Genomic DNA, 22,837 nt, shown 5'->3' with positions numbered 1-22,837 from the left:
AATTGATGTCTGTATATATACATATATACACATTAAATTTTACCAAATACATTAAACGTATTTATATTAAGTAAATGTAAATTATACTATTTTTTTCTTTACTCTAAATATTACATACAATATAAAAATGTGAAATTCTATCATTTTGTTTCTATCAAGTTGGGGGAACAAACGCTAATATGTTGAAGTTAATGTTCTATTTTAATTAATCAATTATATCGATGTTTATCTTAATACTCATATTTAATCCAACAATATCTAGATGCTGTGAAAAATTCAATGTTTAAATGATATGTAGCATGCAATATGCATAACTATTAATTAATCAATTATTCAAAATATTCAAATATCATATAATCAATTAAATCGATGTTTATCTGAATACTCATATTTAATCAGAATATATGTTTAGTACAATTTAATTCAATAATATCTAGATGTTGTGAAAAAATCAGTGTTTAAATTATATGTAATAGCTTGTGCTTTGATTATAAATTAATCAATTATTAATATATTCAAACATTCAATTATTAAATACTCAATTATATCGATGTTTATCTGAATGTAATATTTGTCGTGTATATGTTGTGGCGTTTGTTCCCCCCGTAAGCATTATGTTATGTTAACCGAGGGCGGTGTATTCGCAAGATCTGAGATGTTCAATTACGCTGTTATAGTATTCATGGCTTCACTGCGTCAACATTTTAATGCGACCCATTGACGAAAGGTAGATGCAAAGACTAAATAAGACAATCGAGACACTTGACATATTACTGTGTACCAAAATTTGTCTCCAACAATCTTGCGAGAATGGAAGTTGAAATTGAACTTTCGTGTGATTTCTCTCTATGGCAAACTTCGTAGGCAGATCTATCGGCAAACTTGTCTGCCGTCCAATCTTCTCGTCAGTGGGCTTCGCCGGATGAATGTCTAGAGATTTTATCGAAATCTCTAGCTGATTTTCCACCTTTGCACGTAATGCAGCGTACACACCGGTCGATACCGTTGTCGAGCCTATTTAACAATATTTAACAATGGGCCCCCGAAGCGGTATCTCTGTGTAAACGGATGAGCGCATCTTTCGACAAACGCATATTTAAAAAATGCGTATTTCTTTTCGGACATGCCTTTTTCTTTGAATGCGCTTGCTCGAACGTCGAGCGGATATACAAATCGAGCATGTACTTGTAAATACTTGTCGAACGCGGTTGTACAAATCCGTTTGAATGCGACACCAATGCCCAGTATGAGCCCGCTGTGCGGTGTCGGATGGAGACGGATTTTACGGGGATTATTTTGTTTGTTGGATTACAATGTCCAATGACAGCGTGTATATCAACGTTCTGTTTGGTGGTGGTAGGGTACTGAGATACTATACGTTCATCGTTTTTGAATTATTTCGTCTTGCAATTCCGCCTTTCCGCGAAGAGGGGCATTCGGCGAGTTTCCAATGCGAGCATACATATGTATATCAAGTAATCTTTGAACTCCGACAATCGTGAGTGGTTCTCATCTCGATGATAATGAAATGTGCAATGAAATGTTTCACTGAACTTTGGGTGGCGCGAAATCTCAATGAATCTTCAACCTGTGTAAGGTGTTTGAATAATGTCATGGGATAAATAGCAACTCGAAACCCGGTTATGTCATTAGAAATGAGAATATTTCGTGCACGTTTTGAAACCTGGCCGAAGAACCTTGTTTTTGTATTTCAGTAGCTGAATATTTATTTGGTTGTATCGGTGTTAAAAAACTTTTATTCCCTTGTATTAATATCTCTGTATTTTTAATCTATTTAAAAAAATATTATAATATTTGTTAGTTGCAAATGACTATGGCATATTATTTCCAAATAGAACCCCTTATCCGTATTTCAAAAATAGAATATTCAACATATTTTTAACCCCAACCCGGTTGACTTACATGCATACATACATAGATGGCTTGTGCTTACACGAATATTTAATATCAACTTTTAATTGTCTTATAGTCTAATAGACTTCGATAGTCTTGAAGTACCTTAAAATTATGATAGTGTGGATAAATTTAAATATAAATATATTTTGTATACGTATATATGTAGATATACATATACGATATTTTGCCGCGATATTCTTATGATCAGTCAAAAAGTGGATCGACAGGGTTTATGACATATGAAAAAAAATAATTTATAATATCATGTTTTAATTATAACATACATACATACATATGTATGTTTATTAGCGGTACCAAACATATTAAAAATGTCAATGATTTTCATATTGACACCAAATTAGTGTTTTTCATGATGATCATTTAAGCATTACCTTTACATAGAGGCACCGCATCATAAGATGGTCAAATACTAAATTTTAAGGAAAATTATTTGAAAATATGTTTTAAATATAGATTTTCATATAATTAGTACGAAAATTTTATTGGTGATTTCATTGGCTCAAAAAAAAAAATACAAATTTATTCAAAAATTAAAAATAATGATTATCTGAAAACACTGAAGCAGTATACATACATAAGTACTTCTCATTATCATAATATATTTACGATGCTATTTGTCGTTTTTAGGACATTCCGCAAACTTTTTATTTTTCTTCCTCTTTCATCTTAACTTGTAGGTGAAGTGCCCATTGACGCTTCACCTAAAGTCTAGATCCAGGGGGGTCTTTTCTTTTACTAACCTCTTTTACTCACATTTAATTGATTAAGTTTTGTCAAGCTGCAACATATTTGTCGTCTCCTGCCTGATAAATGTCATGTCGTTCAGTTTTACGAGAGGACAAGCTTTTTTCTTCAGTGTAAATGTCCCATGGACCGACATTTGTTCGTTTGCCTATATTGTCTAGAATTGTATCCACTTTTGGATGGTGTCTAAGTTCTCTTGCAATAATTAAAATACATGTCCCATGCGAAACATCAATTCACGTTAAATGAACTCTCAGTGTCTATACTTATTTCGTTGGCTTGGTACCAGGAACATCATAGTTATCATTCCAGAAAAAAATCAATATTTCCCATGTTACGACTCTCAATTTCTAATGCAATATTTATTAAATGCAAATGAATTATCTATATACATAAATAAAAATTAATGTCCGTCTGTCTGTCTCGTATAGGCTCCTAAACCACTCAACCGATTACGATGGAACTTTCAGGATTTGTGGTATGCATATCCGGAAAGCTTAATGTGAAAAAAAAAATCCCCCAAAAATGAGAACGGAAACGGAAAAAATGGGAATGAGTGGCATTTCAACGCAATAATTTCAAATGTTTTAGCGTCGCGACCTGCGTTGTTAGGGTAAAATAGGAACGGGAACGAGAGCGAGAACGGAAACGGAAACGTCCCAGGATTCTAGCAGAATTAAGTGAAGAGCACAGGCTCCTCGGTCGTCGCCTTTTCCACTATGTTGCACAGTTTGGATATCATCACATGTGATCTTAGGCGAAGAAGAGACCTCTACAATTTCCACAATCGACGAGGGTGCACCTCGAGAACTGAATTCTATCACCTCTCCCGCCACTTCGCTGATCTTCAGATGCCTGAAGATGGGAAGAATCTACCTCAAACAATGTAACGTCGTCTTCCAGGTCAGTCAGGAGTTTAGTTTAACTATATCTGTAACATCTCTAGGTGCGTTCACCGTCATATTCACACACGATAACAAATAAAATATTTTAGCTCTAATTTCGATATTATTTAAATATAAAATATTTATAATTTTGATTTATAATCGCCGGTCATCTGGTTCTGAAGCAAATCGAAACCAGAGCGCTCTATTTACTAACCTGTTCTTACTTTTTTTTACTCTTCATTCCAATTAGCCGAGCAATGGATAATAAGACATTGAAATGGCAATGGGCAGGTCACGTGGCTAGAATAAGGAACAAAAGGTGGACAAAAGAAGTGCTAGAATGGTACCCGAGAGAATGCAGGGAAGATGGTCGACCAAATTAGAAAAATGTGTGAGGTGAGATGAATAAGAACTGCCCCAAACAGAGCCGAGTGGAAGCATGTTGGAGAACCCTTCATCCAGCAGGTGAATGACTATAATATACATATGTATATGCAATACATTCGCCGATTGTATTGTTATATTGAATGAGCTGAAGTACCTAAGTTTAAATGTGTTTTAATGTTTGGTTTTTTGTTTCAGGTATTGAGCGTGGAAAATTGGGTGGAAACGTGAGTGGATATGTTCTTGGAACATCTATCAACATATTACCGAGGAAGCTAGCCTATGAATTAAGCATTATTAAGAGTTGTGTGCTGTGAAAATCTCCCCATTTTTGTCGCACAGCCTTACTTACTTGTGCGCGAGCAAAATTCAAGAGGACTCGGTATGACGTCACCTAGTAAATCTGTGCGATAAAAATAGGGAGATTTTCGTCGAATATTTTTGTCACGTATTCCATGTTATACGCATTTTAATCTGGTTTTTATTCAATCAAATAGTAAAAGAAGGAATGATTCATTGTTCAATATTTTGTCACTAATCGGGCGATCGTTTTTTAGTAGTATGTTGTCAAATATTTATTTATCAAAGAATAAATATTGACATAAAATATTTTCTCACGGCGGTCATTCAAAGATACTTTCTTTTGTCGATCCCGTACTTTGGAATATGCAAATATTCCATAGTTCATTCTGTTTGCATATTCCAAAATATTGTCCACGCGGAAATAGCTGGGTAGCAGAATATCCTCCTCGTACGGATCTCCACCTTGTCGTGGTTTGTGTATTCCAAGGATTCGGCTTGGCCAACACCTATGATCGGGGCTAATATATAATAGATAAATAAATATTTAGAAACATGTTTTTAAAAAAAATTGTAACATTGTGTGTTTCTGTTATTAATAAATAAATAAATAATTATCCTCCTCGACGGATCTCCACCTTGTCGTGGTGAGGAGGCTTGCGTATTCCAATGATTCCTATAACTATTCTGTTCGAAGGATTAATCCAGACAGATATAGGAGAATTAACCAATCCAGACAGATATAGGAGGAGGATTCAGACAAAGAGAGATCCAACCAGAAGGCGTAGGGCCGGGCCGCACCGTGCAACTTTGTCGGCCGAATAGTCGCGCGACACACAAGTTGACGGGTGTGATCGCTAGAGGTAGGAAAGTCACAGTGCTATCCATTGTTCGGCAAACCTTTAACAATGCATTTACAACCTTTGAACAATACACGGCCCCCTCAGGCTCCGGTGACTAGTGATCGCCCTCAACGAAGTTGTTCGCGAGTTGAGCCCGGCTCTTAGGGATGCCACTGGAGTATTTATGTATATATGTATATATCCCAAACATTTCTTTGAAAATATGACCCTCAATAAGATCACGATATTGAGATTCCGGCGTCTTTTAGATAAGAAAGTTTTTACGAACAATTTGCCAAAAATGTCACGAAGTAGCTTTCATAATTCATGAGTTTTACTGAAAGATATACTGAAAAAAAAAGTTTGGGTAGCAGAAACGAAGAAGGGAATCGACTGGTAGAATTAAGCCAAGAAAAAAGATCTTGCTGTGACTATTACATACATATGTACATGCTCCTAAAGAGGAAACTCTATATATGAAAATGAACATCTAAACAATGGTGGGATGATTTCAAGACTGAAATGGTAAATATTGAAAAGAAATATTTAACAACACCCAAAAATAAAAGGTCTAAGATTTCAGTATAAAAAACTAGATTTAAATTGGGAAGTATACACAGAAATACGCCAAAACATCAAAGAAGCTTAATAAAGGTTCCTGAAAATATAATGTTTTGCAATCGAAGAGCAAGCATGATTAATATAATGTGCGTAAAAATTTTAGAGAGACTGCAGTACAGAAAAGAAGTAGACGTAAAACGCTATTGATAAATGACGCCGGTCATATTTTGGTGGAATTAAAAGATAAAAATAGAATAGTAAAAGTGTTAATAAGTAACTACATAAGTCATAAGTAATATGTATAATTCAAGTTTCCAATCGAAATCGTGTGTAGTGGCAGATTTAATAAAATCAACGTAAGACTTGTGCATTTTAAACTTTAGTGTCCCGAGAACAGTTCGTGAAGTTAAGATAGCCTGTCCTGGTTTCAGAACATTAAAAACTGGACAGTTGTAGAAATTGTCTGAAATTGGGAGAAGGCTGGCGCCTGAATTGGGCGTGCCTGAAGAAGATATGGAATAAGGACGATATCGTTCTTGAAGGCGATGCTTTCTTCACTGGAGAGAAAATGTTTGATATATACGTTAAAGGTACGATTTATTCAAATAATCAAAATTGATGAACTACATATGTAAGTTGATTTTGTCAGTTTTCATGATGTAATAATTTTCTTTCTAGCTGGTTGAAAGCACCAGAAAGAAGACTGCCGAAGCACAGCATCCACTACAGATCTTTGACAGGCGAAGGGAACTTCAATTGTACGTTTGACCATCTCGTTGCCGAGGATAAGATCGCGATATCTCGCCAAGATTCCAGCGAGGATATTCTAGGTAGGATATACATTTTCTATCCCTATTTTTACATTGTACATACATACGTATGCGTGTTGCAGCGACTTCAAAATGATCTGCGGTGCGCATTTGCAGCGAAAATTTTTGCTTATGATTCGTTCGCTTCGAATATGTTTTTTTAATACACATTTACATTATATCATCATCATTAGAGGTAGGACGGTTCGGCAAACCTTTAACAATGCATTTACAACATTTGAACAATATACAGCCCCCTCAGGGTCCGGGCTTTAATCATCATCATCATTTACAGCCATCCACCATCCACTGCCGGATGAAGGTCCCTCCAACACGCTTCCACTTGTCTCTGTTTTGCGCAACTCTCATCCATTTCACCCCAAACATCATCCCGCGTTCTAACTTTTACCCTTTTGCATTCAATCCCATCAGATACCATTCTAGCACTTTGTTTTTCACATTTCGCCCATTTTTCTGGCCACGTGGGCCACCTATTGACATTCAATATCTTCACTCTATTCACTACCTTTGCCATACTTCTCACCCATCATATTCCGCTTCCTGTATTTCCTCGTTGTGACAAGCATTCCATACTTCTTCGAGTGCATTGGACTTTGCGTAGCGTATATGGATGTATAATTGTGTTTTTCCATTGTCGATATTACCTATAGAATCCTTGTATCCGATAGGATAGGAGCGATAACATTGGATCTGAATGGCTTCCAAGCCATGCTCCCTCGATATGCTCACAGCTGACGTCTCAGCACACATGATGAACATATTCAAGCAAAGGCAAGTCAAATTTATTTTTAAAATTCAAATTTTCCTAATTTTTCAAAAAATAACAACAACGAGATCGAGCTGACTGATAAAGTGGACGCTAAAATTCATCTCATGACCAAAGAAGGGGCAGAAAAATTCTCAGCCAACATAGAGGGAACCAAGGTAAACTAGCCATTACTTTGAAAAGGGGACATCGTCATAATAATGTTCTTAATTGTATTGAATCTACAATATTAATATTAACCTGTATTGAATCTACAATATTAATATTAACCTGTATTGAATCTACAATATCTCTAGTACTATATATAAAAAAACTCATTTAACCTGTCTACCATAATTACTTTATCACTATAAACAATTCCATCTATGTCTAATTCTTTCATTCCTGGCTCAATTTTACTTGAAATCAATGATTTTATTGTTTTCCACATTCTTGTCGGATCATTCTTTAATTTATCAATATTTCTATCGTACCATTCGATTTATGCCTTTCTTACGATGGCTACAGCGGCATTCCTGGTCTTCTTATATTCACACCAAGCCTTATTTCCAAGAATTTCATCATTTTCTTTACAGGATTTAAACTTTAGGAATTTATTACTTTTTTGTGATAACATTTCTTTGACTTCTTTTGTGATCCAAGGTTTTTATGATTTAGGACAGATAAATTTCTACGATTATAAGGACATATTTCTTACATTCATTAAACAATTGTACATTTCATTCCATAAAACATTTACATCATCACTATCATTATTCCACTTACATTCTTTCAGCATTTCATTCATCATATTAAAATCTAAGTATTTCTTTTCAACTAAACATATTGCTTCCACAGGTTCCTTGCCATCTATTGGTTCCAATAAAATAACAACATTAGAGTGATCTGCTATTTTTGGTACATCGTTTACAATACATTTCAAGTCAATCATATTTGTTGTAACTAAGTCTATAGGGGATTTAGAATTATCATTCACTCTAGTCATTTATTTCACAATTTGTTTAAAACCCATTTCATTCACCCAGTTATATAATTTATTAACATAAAATTCATTCAAATTTTCCCAATTAAAATTCCCATCCCCAAACATTAAAATATTTTTACCTATATCCATACTACTTTCACTAAAATCATACAACAATTTTGATAATCTTGCAGAACTTCCAATTGGAGTTCGATAATTTAAAAATAGAAACATACTTACTCGATTTATTGTCACGTTCACGTACGTTGCGTTGTACGTACGCTGAGTTGTCGGTGTGCCGAAGTTTTGTCATCATACGAAAATTCGAAATCGAGATTTTGACTGATTCGAACTCAGAATCGATCACTGATTATGTTTTAATAATCTAGAAATCATATAAGTTATGTATGTTAATATGTATATATAAAATTTAGTGAACACCCGTCAACCGGAAGTGGCAGTTTACTATAGTTTTTATTATATATCAAAGTGAATGTTTTCTGATTGTATCACAGTTTCAGTCAATCAACACCACCTGCTTCCCGTTTTTATTCGGGCTATGGCTTTGGCCCGCAACGATCCAAGACATAATCAATCTCCCTGGCTTAGAGCATTATTATACTGATTGGATATTTCAATTACTGTGAACAAGTGGGATATTTCCATTAATAACACTGTTCGAGAAATGACGACTTTTTTTTTGATTGAGAGACGAGATATGACTTTTCTTATAGATCTATGCCCAGTGAACACGAATCTGGTAATAAAGAATGATGATTGCCTCGAGATTCGGAGATATATGGGTTTTTTAAATCGCGCGATTTTTCTATATCTTGGTGTTGTTCGGTCGATATCTCAAAATCTGTCTATTTTCTGTTCAAAATGAATATTGGAATCTATAGTCAGGTATTTTATATTTTATTTGTAGTACTTTTCAGCTTTCAAATCTCTCTAAGTAGTCGTTCAGTTTAAATGAAAAGTCAAAAGTACGTAATTTCACTTGGGATTTTTTCACACTGTTAATACTATTTTATATCGAGTATTTTCTATTAAAACATATTTATTGAGATAGTTTTCTGGCCACACTATTTTTTGTATTCGTTTAAAAGGGTTAATTGGAAGTGTGCTGAATTTTAAATCGGTAAAATTGCGAAATAAAAACTCATACTAGTATTTACACGAATCTGAATTGAATTAATCGGTATATGTAATATATATCTATATCTCTATATATATATATATATATATATATATATATATATATATATATATATATATATATATATATATATATATATATATATATATATATATATATATATATATATATATATATATATATCTCGTCTCTGTACCATTTTTCGTGTCGAACAGTGTAATTGGGCAGGATGAAAGTAATTCAGTAATTTCATTATTTGCTAGGTAACTGATTTTCAAAATTGGGTTTTCACTTTGGAAGTGTGGATGGCAAATTCGGCATTTTTTGGACATGAATTTTGATTTAATTTCCCAAAAGGTATTTAATTTTGTCCTCAATAATAATATATGAACGAGCAAAATCTATAATATTTTGATATGAGCCGTATTAATTGCACACTTGGTAATTGTTAAATTTAAGCTTATACATAATCGCTTTAATGTCAACTGCAGTAGTGGATAAGAAAGCCGGTGTCAGTTGCCATCGGATTAAGCCGAGGCCCATCCCTGAACCCCGTGTGAGCGGTATAAGTGGTTTCAAGGATTAGCGACAGGCTAAGTGCAAGTAAGCTAAACATTGATTGCACTTCTCAGAACTGACCCATGTCCTGAGAATACATATCCGAATACGTGACTATACAATAGGTAAACAGATTAGACGTCCTGAGAGACCTACCCCTACGTAGGTGAACTCATGTCATTCTGGACTGAGCACTGCCAGTGCGTGTATCTCCTTAATCATCAATAATTTCTGTGAAACGACTAAGGCCTTTGACTTGGATCCTCCACCCACCCCTAAGCAACAATATTTTAATTTGTTCATATTTGTTGTCACCGAGCGCCTTTTGCTGGGATGGATTTGTAGGCTTTGATTTATTATACATCAATGAGGCGCGCGGTTTTGTCGGGGCGCTTTTATCTCTTGAGATAAAGTTAAGGTACACATATTTGTACTTAGATTACTTTCAGTTCTCAGCTTTGTTTTAATTCACAATTTTTCAAAACCAAAATACGTACACATATTTAAATCAATTAAAAATGCGTTTTGCGGCCGGGGGTCAACTTTGTATACCTGTTTTACGTGATCTTATTTTGTGTGTTTATTTTCTTGGATGTGTTTTAATATATTTGATTAAAATCCAAAATCAATAAAATAATTGTCACATATAATTTATACATACATATTTAGATTTCTATTCAGTACACGTCAAACATTTAATTTAACTTGATTCCACTTTATTTTATTTTATTTATTCTCGTTTTGATTTACACACACACACACACTTATGGTTGACGCCTGGAGGTATAGCTCCATACAACCGCACGGATCCCCAGGTTGCGGATAGGGGAACGACTCTATGAGTCAACTGCCATGGCGACATGGTGGTTCTGGACAAGGAGCGCCGAGACGAAAAACATAGATGCCAGTTAAATCTGTGGCAAGATTTAACTTATGTATAACATATAAAACCTCTATTACATACATACACTAGGCCAGTCTCGGGACAGTGGCGATAAAGTGCCGCCACTTAAAAAACACTAAAAGCACAGCCCGGGCTTGCAGGATCCGTAACTTACAAGATGTCCTGCGATCAGACTTTCACCTCTGAATAATCTTGTATTATTTATAACCTTCTTAGATGAGTCGCCTTCAGGAGACGTTGCTCTCTGCAAATAAACTCACAAAATGGTCTGCCATTGAACAACGGCTTGAATCTTATTTGTATCGAATAAATATAAAACTATATATAGTACACATGATGTTATACAATACAAGGTGCGGCAATTCATAATTTTATTAAAAAATTCATTTAGGTTTCTGCGATTACAACAAGGACAGAAACGAAATGAAATCTCAATATCAAAACCATACACATACATACATACACATAACAAACGATAACAGTAGTCTAGGAAACAATGATCGTAATATCTGATCTATCTGTATCTTGCAGGGATGAAATTATGAATTTAAAACTCTCCCTGAAACGTTAAATCCAAGATCACGTGTTTCCCGACATTTCCACTTGATATAACAAAAAAAACATAAAAACAAGAAATATTCTCCTGAGGGTATAGGCACACGTCTCGTCCCCTTCCTTTTAGACAATAGACGTCTCAAACGTGTCAGCACTCATCGCTTCTTAATTTGGGTACACCTATGACGTGATTCTAAAAGCGGCCACGTCTAAAAAATATGTGTGGTTATAAAATGTGAAATGAGAATCATCTGTAATGAAAGTTATATATTTTGAGAAAAAAAGTTGTATTTTTATCAGACTTCAAAGGTTTTAGAGTCACAGCATATGTGCTAGGACCATATGAAACTATTATTTATTTAAGTTTGAATTACATTAATTTTTAGAATCTATTATTATTCTACATATATGATATATATTTATATATTATAATAAATGGATCAATTTGCAACTCTTCAACGCCAGTTAATCCAATAAGCGGTAATTCTAAATATTTTTAAATCTAATATTCAGGTTGTATAAAAATATATGTGTACAATTGATGTCTGTATATGTATAATAATATTAAGCATCTTTAAATTAAGTGAATGTAAATTAGTTATTGAGTCGTCTAGTTCCAAAACCCGGTATCTTCATATTTGGTCAAAACGGAGATAAAAATGTATTCCGATTCTAGGAATATTTTCACACATTACTGTATACTTGAATTCTTTCTAAAACCAAGTTAAATGACTAAAAAAATATATTTAAAATCTTGTTTTGTTCCAAAGAACGGCAAAAATTCTCTCTTTTTATTCGAATTAACGGCAAAACTGCCAACAGCCAATCAGAACACTGCATATGGCAAGATGGCGGCCATTTCGACCGGTTACCTGGGTGCAACTGTCATTCCGTATTTCCTTCATAATTGCTGTTGAAAGTATTGAAAAAACCAAAAATGGAGATACAAGAAAGAAAACAATCCGAAAGAAATCGTGAGCAAAGGAACGGAATCGCCGTGAAAGGACAACTCGGGAACAAACACCGGCAAAATAGTTTTCAAGTCTTAATATTTCATTTAATCTCAAAAATTTTCCAAAAAACTGAATTGCAAAATAACTTTAAATCGTATATCTTCCATTAAAATAAAACTTTGTAAATGAAATCCACTAAATAAAGTTGTGGCAGAATAACTGCGTTTACCAACAAATGACTGAAATGCTTTTACCGGGTTTTGGAACAAGACGACTCTATTATATAATTTAAGTAATCAATTACATTTAGGCTATATATTTTCCTTTACTCTAAATATTACATACATATATAAAAATGTGAAATTCTGTAATTTTTTTTCTCTTAAGTTGGGGGAACAAACGCTAATATGTTTAAGTTAATTGATCAATTATTTTATTTAATTTTATTTATTGAAAAATCAACAGATGACAGGATGTAGATATGTATAAAAAACAAATAGTAAATATATAATATATGTAACACCCGTGTCCAATAACAGATTTTTACAAAGATTATAAAACAAATGAAAAAGAAAAGAATAAAGGCTATGACAAAATAGAACATTGCATAATTAAACTATAGAATTAAAATATTGGAAAAAGGTTATAAAATAGAATATAAGAAGAAATTGAAAATTACAAATATAAAACAAATGAAAAAGGTAAATACAAAATAAACAAATGAAAAGGAAAATAATGAAATGAATGAATTATATCGATGTTTATCTGAATACTCATATTTAATCAGAATACATGTTTAGTACAATTTAATTCAATAATATCTAGATGTTTAAATTATATGTAATAGCTTAATATATTCAAACATTCAATTATTAAATACTCAATTATATCGATGTTTATCTGAATGTAATATTTGTCGTGTATATGTTGTGGCGTTTGTTCCCCCCGTAAGCATTACATATGTTATGTTAACCGAGGGCTGTGTATTCGCAAGATCTGAGATGTTCAATTACGCTGTTATAGTATTCATGGCTTCACTGCGTCAACATTTTAATGCGACCCATTGACGAAAGGTAGATGCAAAGACTAAATAAGACAATCGAGACACTTGACATATTACTGTGTACCAAAATTTGTCTCCAACAATCTTGCGAGAATGGAAGTTGAAATTGAACTTTCGTGTGATTTCTCTCTACGGCAAACTTCGTAGACAGATCTATCGGCAAACTTGTCTGCCGTCCAATCTTCTCGTCAGTGGGCTTTGCCGGATGAATGTCTAGAGATTTTATCGAAATCTCTAGCTGATTTTCCACCTTTGCACGTAATGCAGCGTACACACCGGTCGATACCGTTGTCGAGACTATTTTACAATATTTAACAACTAGTGTTGGGCCCGTTGATTTCAACGGGTGGTTTCGAAAAGAAATTGAAACTCGACTAAAAATAAAGTTAAAGATATTGAATCGACTGGTTTCGGAAAGAAATTGATGCACGAATTAGAAATTACGAATGACAAATTACGAAGTGAATACGAATTACGTTTTGTGCACCGCCGACGCCCCGACGCCTTTGCCCCCAGCGCCCCCGATGCCTTCGGTACCCCGGTGCCTTCGCCCCCCATCACCCCTATTTTTGTGCTACGGGCGCCGGAGGCGTCCGTAGCACAAAAATGAAATGAATAAAATGAAAAAAAGAAATGAAAAATATGAAATAAATGAAAAAAATGAAAAATATGAAGAAAATGAGAAATATAAGAAAATAAAAATGAAAAAAATGAAAAAATTGAAAAAAATGAAAAAACTGAAAAAAATAAAAAACGGAAAAAATGAAAAAACTGAAAAAAATGAAAAAACTGAAAAAAATGATAAAACTGAAAAAAAAGAAAAATGAAAAAAATGACAAAAAAAATTAGTTCCCCATACTGGTTGACGGTTGATCGTCCGTCACATATATACAAATATACAAATGTACAAATATACAAATATACAAATATACAAATATACAAATGTACAAATATACAAATATACAAATATACAAATATACAAATGTACAAATATACAAATATACAAATATACAAATATACAAATGTACAAATATACAAATATACAAATATACAAATATACAAATATACAAATATATTTATCGACAGAGGGTGCCACGTATTGTTCAAATGTTGTAAATGCATTGTTAAAGGTTTACCGAACCTCTTTTACAAAGGATTTACAACTTTCAATTTTTCTTTTAATGCGCTTGCTCGAATGTCGAGCGGATATACAAAATGAGCATGTAATTAGATTTGTCGAACGCGACTGTACAAATCGGATGAATCCAATCCCATGAGATAATCCCAAAACGTTAGCGGGGTTTACTTATTGGGTTGTTTCGGCATGCAATGTCCATTCCGTACATTTCGTGGGTAATGGCAAGGGTACAGAGGTACTATACGTTCATCGTTTTCGATTTCTTGCGTCTTGCAATTCCACCTTTGAAGGAGGAGGGGTTCGGAGAGTTTCCATATATAAAATATTCTTCAATCTCCGATAATCGCGAGTGATTGTCATCTCAGGACAAATTGAGCATGTACTTGTAAATTCTTGTCGAACGCGGTTGTACAAATCCGTTTGAATGCGACACCAATGCCCAGTGAGAGCCCGCTGTGCCGGTGTCGGATGGAGACGGGTTTTACGGGGATTATTTTGTTTTTTGTTTTTGTGATTGTTTTGGATTGCAATGTCCAATGACATATCAACGTTCTGTTTGGTGCATATCAACGTTCTGTTTGGTGGTGGTAGGGTATTGAGATACTATACGTTCAACGTTTTCGATTTCTTGCGTCTTGCAATTCCACCTTTGAAGGAGGAGGGGTTCGGCGAGTTTCCATATATAAAATATTCTTCAATCTCCGACAATAGCGAGTGATTGTCATCTCAGGACAAATTGAGCATGTACTTGTAAATTCTTGTCGAACGCGGTTGTACAAATCCGTTTGAATGCGACACCAATGCCCAGTGAGAGCCCGCTGTGCCGGTGTCGGATGGAGACGGGTTTTACGGGGATTATTTTGTTTTTTGTTTTTGTGATTGTTTTGGATTGCAATGTCCAATGACATATCAACGTTCTGTTTGGTGCATATCAACGTTCTGTTTGGTGGTGGTAGGGTACTGAGATACTATACGTTCATCGTTTTTGAATTATTTCGTCTTGCAATTCCGCCTATGAAGAGGGGCATTCGGCGAGTTTCCAATGCGAGCATATAAACATATGTATATCAAGTAATCTTTGAACTCCGACAATCGTGAGTGGTTCTCATCTCGATGATAGTGCAATGAAATGTTTCACTGAACTTTGGGTGACGCGAAATCTCAATGAATCATCAACCTGTGTAACCCGGTTATGTCATTAGAAATGAGAATGTTTCGTGCACGTTTTGAAAACTAGCCGATGAACCTAGTTTTTGTATTTTAGTAGTTGAATATTTATTTTGTTGTATCGGTGTTAAAAAACATTTATTCCCTTGTATTAATATCTATGTATTTTTAATCTATTTAAAAAAATATTATAATATGTGTTAGTTGCAAATGACTATGGCATATTATTTCCCAAATAGAACCCCTTATCCGTATTTCATAAATAGAATATTCAACATATTTTTAACCCCAACCCGGTTGACTTACATACATACATAGATGGCTTGTGCTTACACGAATATTTAATATCAACTTTTAATTGTCTTATAGTCTAATAGACTTCGATAGTCTTGAAGTACCTTAAAATTATGATAGTGTGGATAAATTCAAATATAAATATATGTTGTATACGTATATATGTACATATACATATACGATATTTTGCCGCGATATTCTTATGATCAGTTAAAAAGTGGATCGACAGGGTTTATGACATATGAAAAAAAAAAAATTATAATATCATGTTTTCATTATTACATACATACATACATATGTACAGTGGCGGACTGGGACTGAAATTAGTGCATGCCATGAGTCGAAGGGGGCCCACCCAGGGTTAAAAAAATTTGTCCCCTCCCCCATATAACAAAATTTTCTTCTTTCCATCGCGCTAAAAATCAAGGGTAAAAAAAAATAAAATTTTCAAAAATGGGAATAAACAAATTTAAGTACAAGAAAAATGGCAAAAGCAAAAAAGATCCATAAAATACATTGTATATTTCTTTTTAACCCTTGTCCTAGGTAAATAGAATGCATCATAAAAGAATGCGGCATAAAAGCGGCTTTTACTTTCGGTAGAAAACAATATTTTTTATATCGGAATAAAAATGGAAAATATTCTTTGCATACACCTTATTGAGTTATAAAATATGAAAAAAATAAGCTTATTTTTGATAGAATAATTATAAAAAAATATTATGTAAAAAGTGAAAAAAGCGCCACAGGCGAAAATTTTTTTCTAAAAATCTTCACATGGTCAGCAAAAATCGACCATCAAACCGAGTCACTAAAACACTATCAATTAACTTAATTTCTACCGACTGTCTTTTCACTTTATCTATGTACATACATACATACATATGTACGTAATAACAATAGATAAAGTTTTGTGATCATGCGAAAATCGGGATTTTGGGGAGGGGGCCCCTATCCTATATTTCTATATACATGGATTTGTCTAGATTACGAATAGATTTTATATTCGGAAACTGTTTAAAATTGTGTATTTAAATCGTCGAAGTATAATCAAATGTTATTTTGAAAGTATGAAGTAAATTTAAATCGCTGGTTGATGACGAATCGTCCTATCAAAATTGTTTTAAGCAATTCAGTTTATTCACGGAATAATTCACGGAAATTTGTTTATTCCCATTTTTATTTCAGTAGGTAGTTGTTACATAGGTATTGGTATATACATAATATTGAGGTTAGAAATGGGCCCAGCAAAAGGGCCCACGCAAATGTTGAAACTTACATTTCGAGCCTAATAAAAAAAGTTAACCGATCCTTGGGCTGCTAAAGCAGATATTAGTTGTTTGTGTATATCGTAAGAAATTTGCTTTGTTGAAATACCCAAACTTTAGGTCCCAAAGTGCAATATCCTATAAATTTTTACACACGTGAAATAGTTTTACTGAGGGCCCATATTTTCTAACAGATAGTGGGGCCCACATGCCATCGGGCATGTTCGCTTGTATGGCCAGTCCGCCACTGCATATGTATGTATATTAGCGGTACCAAACATATTAAAAATGTCAATGATTTCCATATTGACACCAAATTAGTGTTTTTCATGATGATCATTTAAGCATTACCTTTACATAGAGGCACCGCATCATAAGATGGTCAAATACATATGTACATATAATGTGAAAACTAAATTTTAAGGAAAATTATTTGAAAATATGTTTTAAATAAAGATTTTCATATAATAAGTACGGAAAGTTTATTGGATATTTCATTGGCTCAAAAAAAAAAATACAAATTTATTCAAAATTTAAAAATAATGATTATCTGAAAACACTGAAGCAGTATACATACATACTTCACATTATCATAATTTATTTACGATGCTATTTGTCGTTTTTATGAAATTCCGCAAACTTTTTATTTTTCTTCCTCTTCCATCTTAACTTGTGGGTTAAGTGCCCATTGACGCTTCACCTAAAGTCTAGATCCTTTCTTTTACTAACCTCGTTTTCTTTTACTAACCTCTTTTACTCACATTTAATTGATTAAGTTTTGTCAAGCTGCAACATATTTGGCGTCTCCTGCTTGTTAAATGTCATGTCGTTCAGTTTTACGAGAGGACAAGCTTTTTTCTTCAGTGTAAATGTCCCATGGACCGACATTTGTTCGTTTGCCTATATTGTCTAGAATTGTATCCACCTTTGGATCGTGTCTAAGTTCTCTTGCAATAATTAAAATACATGTCCAATGCGAAACATCAATTCACGTTAAATGAACTCTCAGTTTCGATACTTATTTCGTCGGTTTGGTAACAGGAACATCATAGTAATCATTCCAGAAAAAAAACAATATTTCCCATGTTTCGACTCTAAATTTCTAATGCAATATTTATTAAATGCAAATTAATTATCTATATACATAAATAAAAATTAATGTCCGTCTGTCTGTCTCGTATAGGCTCCTAAACCACTCAACCGATTACGATGGAACTTTCAGGATTTGTGGTATGCATATCCGGAAAGCTTACTGTGAAAAAAAATCGTCCAAAAACGGGAACGGAAACGGGAAAAATGGGAATGAGTGGCATTGCAACGCAATAATTTCAAATGTTTTCGCGTCACGACCTGCGTTGTTAGGGTAAAATAGGAACGGGAACGAGAGCGAGAACGGAAACGGAAACGGAAACGGAAACGGAAACGGAAACGGGAACGGGAGTTGCATGCGTTATCATGACATTGTAACGCAAACCGGGTTCAGTTAATTTTAAATAAAAATAATATCCTAGAATTTTCAGTTTAAAAGCATTTGTTTTCATTAAATACATATACTGTAATAAACAGTTGATGACAAATTATATTCATGTATAAAATGTACAAATAGTTCATTTGACGAAAATTGGTGAAACCAGGCCCACCGGTACAATACATACATATGTATGTATATCATTAGTTCCCAATCTTAACATATTGATTACAGAACTATGTACATGACAAATATAAAAACATGTTTCAATCGCCGAAATACACCAAAGAAAATATTTCATTAAAAAGCTGTCGCCAAATTCGCCAATTTAAATATATTAACGTAGTCCCAGGATTCTAGCAGAATTAAGTGAAGAGCACAGGCTCCTCGGTCGTCGCCTTTTCCACTATGTTGCACAGTTTGGATATCATCACATGTGATCTTAGGCGAAGAAGAGACCTCTACAATTTCCACAATCGACGAGGGTGCACCTCGAGAACTGAATTCTATCACCTCTCCCGCCACTTCGCTGATCTTCAGATGCCTGAAGATGGGAAGAATCTACCTCAAACAATGTAACGTCGTCTTCCAGGTCAGTCAGGAGTTTAGTTTAACTATATCTGTAACATCTCTAGGTGCGTTCACCGTCATATTCACACACGATAACAAATAAAATATTTTAGCTCTAATTTCGATATTATTTAAATATAAAATATTTATAATTTTGATTTATAATCGCCGGTCATCTGGTTCTGAAGCAAATCGAAACCAGAGCGCTCTATTTACTAACCTGTTCTTACTTTTTTTTACTCTTCATTCCAATTAGCCGAGCAATGGATAATAAGACATTGAAATGGCAATGGGCAGGTCACGTGGCTAGAATAAGGAACAAAAGGTGGACAAAAGAAGTGCTAGAATGGTACCCGAGAGAATGCAGGGAAGATGGTCGACCAAATTAGAAAAATGTGTGAGGTGAGATGAATAAGAACTGCCCCAAACAGAGCCGAGTGGAAGCATGTTGGAGAACCCTTCATCCAGCAGGTGAATGACTATAATATACATATGTATATGCAATACATTCGCCGATTGTATTGTTATATTGAATGAGCTGAAGTACCTAATTTTAAATGTGTTTTAATGTTTGGTTTTTTGTTTCAGGTATTGAGCGTGGAAAATTGGGTGGAAACGTGAGTGGATATGTTCTTGGAACATCTATCAACATATTACCGAGGAAGCTAGCCTATGAATTAAGCATTATTAAGAGTTGTGTGCTGTGAAAATCTCCCCATTTTTGTCGCACAGCCTTACTTACTTGTGCGCGAGCAAAATTCAAGAGGACTCGGTATGACGTCACCTAGTAAATCTGTGCGATAAAAATAGGGAGATTTTCGTCGAATATTTTTGTCACGTATTCCATGTTATACGCATTTTAATCTGGTTTTTATTCAATCAAATAGTAAAAGAAGGAATGATTCATTGTTCAATATTTTGTCACTAATCGGGCGATCGTTTTTTAGTAGTATGTTGTCAAATATTTATTTATCAAAGAATAAATATTGACATAAAATATTTTCTCACGGCGGTCATTCAAAGATACTTTCTTTTGTCGATCCCGTACTTTGGAATATGCAAATATTCCATAGTTCATTCTGTTTGCATATTCCAAAATATTGTCCACGCGGAAATAGCTGGGTAGCAGAATATCCTCCTCGTACGGATCTCCACCTTGTCGTGGTTTGTGTATTCCAAGGATTCGGTTTGGCCAACACCTATGATCGGGGCTAATTTATAATAGATAAATAAATATTTAGAAACATGTTTTTAAAAAAAATTGTAACATTGTGTGTTTCTGTTATTAATAAATAAATAAATAATTATCCTCCTCGTCGGATCTCCACCTTGTCGTGGTGAGGAGGCTTGCGTATTCCAATGATTCCTATAACTATTCTGTTCGAAGGATTAACCAATCCAGACAGATATAGGAGGAGGAATCAGACAAAGAGAGATCCAACCAGAAGGCGTAGGGCCGGGCCGCACCGTGCAACTTTGTCGGCCGAATAGTCGCGCGACACACAAGTTGACGGGTGTGATCGCTAGAGGTAGGAAAGTCACAGTGCTATCCATTGTTCGGCAAACCTTTAACAATGCATTTACAACCTTTGAACAATACACGGCCCCCTCAGGCTCCGGTGACTAGTGATCGCCCTCAACGAAGTTGTTCGCGAGTTGAGCCCGGCTCTTAGGGATGCCACTGGAGTATTTATGTATATATGTATATATCCCAAACATTTCTTTGAAAATATGACCCTCAATAAGATCACGATATTGAGATTCCGGCGTCTTTTAGATAAGAAAGTTTTTACGAACAATTTGCCAAAAATGTCACGAAGTAGCTTTCATAATTCATGAGTTTTACTGAAAGATATACTGAAAAAAAAAGTTTGGGTAGCAGAAACGAAGAAGGGAATCGACTGGTAGAATTAAGCCAAGAAAAAAGATCTTGCTGTGACTATTACATACATATGTACATGCTCCTAAAGAGGAAACTCTATATATGAAAATGAACATCTAAACAATGGTGGGATGATTTCAAGACTGAAATGGTAAATATTGAAAAGAAATATTTAACAATACCCAAAAATAAAAGGTCTAAGATTTCAGTATAAAAAACCAGATTTAAATTGGGAAGTATACACAGAAATACGCCAAAACATCAAAGAAGCTTAATAAAGGTTCCTGAAAATATAATGTTTTGCAATCGAATATTTACAGAGCAAGCATGATTAATATAATGTGCGTAAAAATTTTAGAGAGACTGCAGTACAGAAAAGAAGTAGACGTAAAACGCTATTGATAAATGACGCCGGTCATATTTTGGTGGAATTAAAAGATAAAAATAGAATAGTAAAAGTGTTAATAAGTAACTACATAAGTCATAAGTAATATGTATAATTCAAGTTTCCAATCGAAATCGTGTTTAGTGGCAGATTTAATAAAATCAACGTAAGACTTGTGCATTTTAAACTTTAGTGTCCCGAGAACAGTTCGTGAAGTTAAGATAGCCTGTCCTGGTTTCAGAACATTAAAAACTGGACAGTTGTAGAAATTGGGAGAAGGCTGGCGCCTGAATTGGGCGTGCCTGAAGAAGATATGGAATAAGGACGATATCGTTCTTGAAGGCGATGCTTTCTTCACTGGAGAGAAAATGTTTGATATATACGTTAAAGGTACGATTTATTCTAATAATCAAAATTGATGTACTACATATGTATGCAAGTTGATTTTGTCAGTTTTCATGATGTAATAATTTTCCTTCTAGCTGGTTGAAAGCACCAGAAAGAAGACTGCCGAAGCACAGCATCCGAGTTGCCGAGGATAAGATCACGATATCTCGCAAAGATTCCAGCGAGGATATTCTCGGTAGGATATACATTTTATATCCCTATTTTTACATTGTACATACATACGTATGCGTGTTGCGGCGACTTCAAAATGATCTGCGGTGCGCATTTGCAGCGAAATTTTTTGCTTATGATTCGTTCGCTTCGAATATGTTTTTTTAATACACATTTACATTGTATCATCATCATCATCATTTACAGCCATCCACCATCCACTGCGGGATGAAGGTCCCTCCAACACGCTTCCACTTGTCTCTGTTTTGCGCAACTCTCATCCATCTCACCCCAAACATCATCCCACGTTCTAACTTTTACCCTTTTGCATTCAATCCCATCAGATACCATTCTAGCAATTTTCACTTTATCTATGTACGTAGTAACAATAGATGAAGTTTTGTGATCATGCGAAAATTCGAACTCGAGATTTTGACTGATTCGAACTCAGAATCGATCACTGATCACGTTTTCATGATCTAGAAAAAATGTGTGTGTGTGTGTGTGTGCGTCTGTGTGGGTGTGTATTTTGGGGATATTTTTAACACCGTTAGTCCTATCGAACTGAAACTGAAATTCTTATCGACACGACGTAAATTTTTTTCAAATTTTTAAGTTGACCGGAAATGGTACCTCGCCTTATAGGTGTCCTCTTTTTTTAAGTTTTTGAATTCAATTATCTCCCAAACCACTAACTGA

At 34.3% G+C, this 22,837-nt stretch overlaps 1 long non-coding RNA gene across 1 annotated transcript; it reads left to right on the top strand.

Moving 5' to 3' along the window:
- The first annotated feature begins 5,602 nt into the window (after positions 1-5,602).
- On the top strand, positions 5,603-20,600 carry LOC143922706 (uncharacterized). The gene is made up of 5 exons (XR_013261634.1): positions 5,603-6,246; positions 6,335-6,486; positions 19,090-19,335; positions 19,570-19,784; positions 19,902-20,600. It is a non-coding gene; the product is annotated as an uncharacterized LOC143922706 (long non-coding RNA).
- The last annotated feature ends 2,237 nt before the right edge of the window (positions 20,601-22,837 follow it).

This window comes from Arctopsyche grandis, chromosome 2 (genome assembly GCF_051622035.1).
Source record: "Arctopsyche grandis isolate Sample6627 chromosome 2, ASM5162203v2, whole genome shotgun sequence".
In the NCBI taxonomy this organism is placed as follows: domain Eukaryota; kingdom Metazoa; phylum Arthropoda; class Insecta; order Trichoptera; family Hydropsychidae; genus Arctopsyche; species Arctopsyche grandis.
This window is presented reverse-complemented; position numbering and strand designations above follow the sequence as displayed.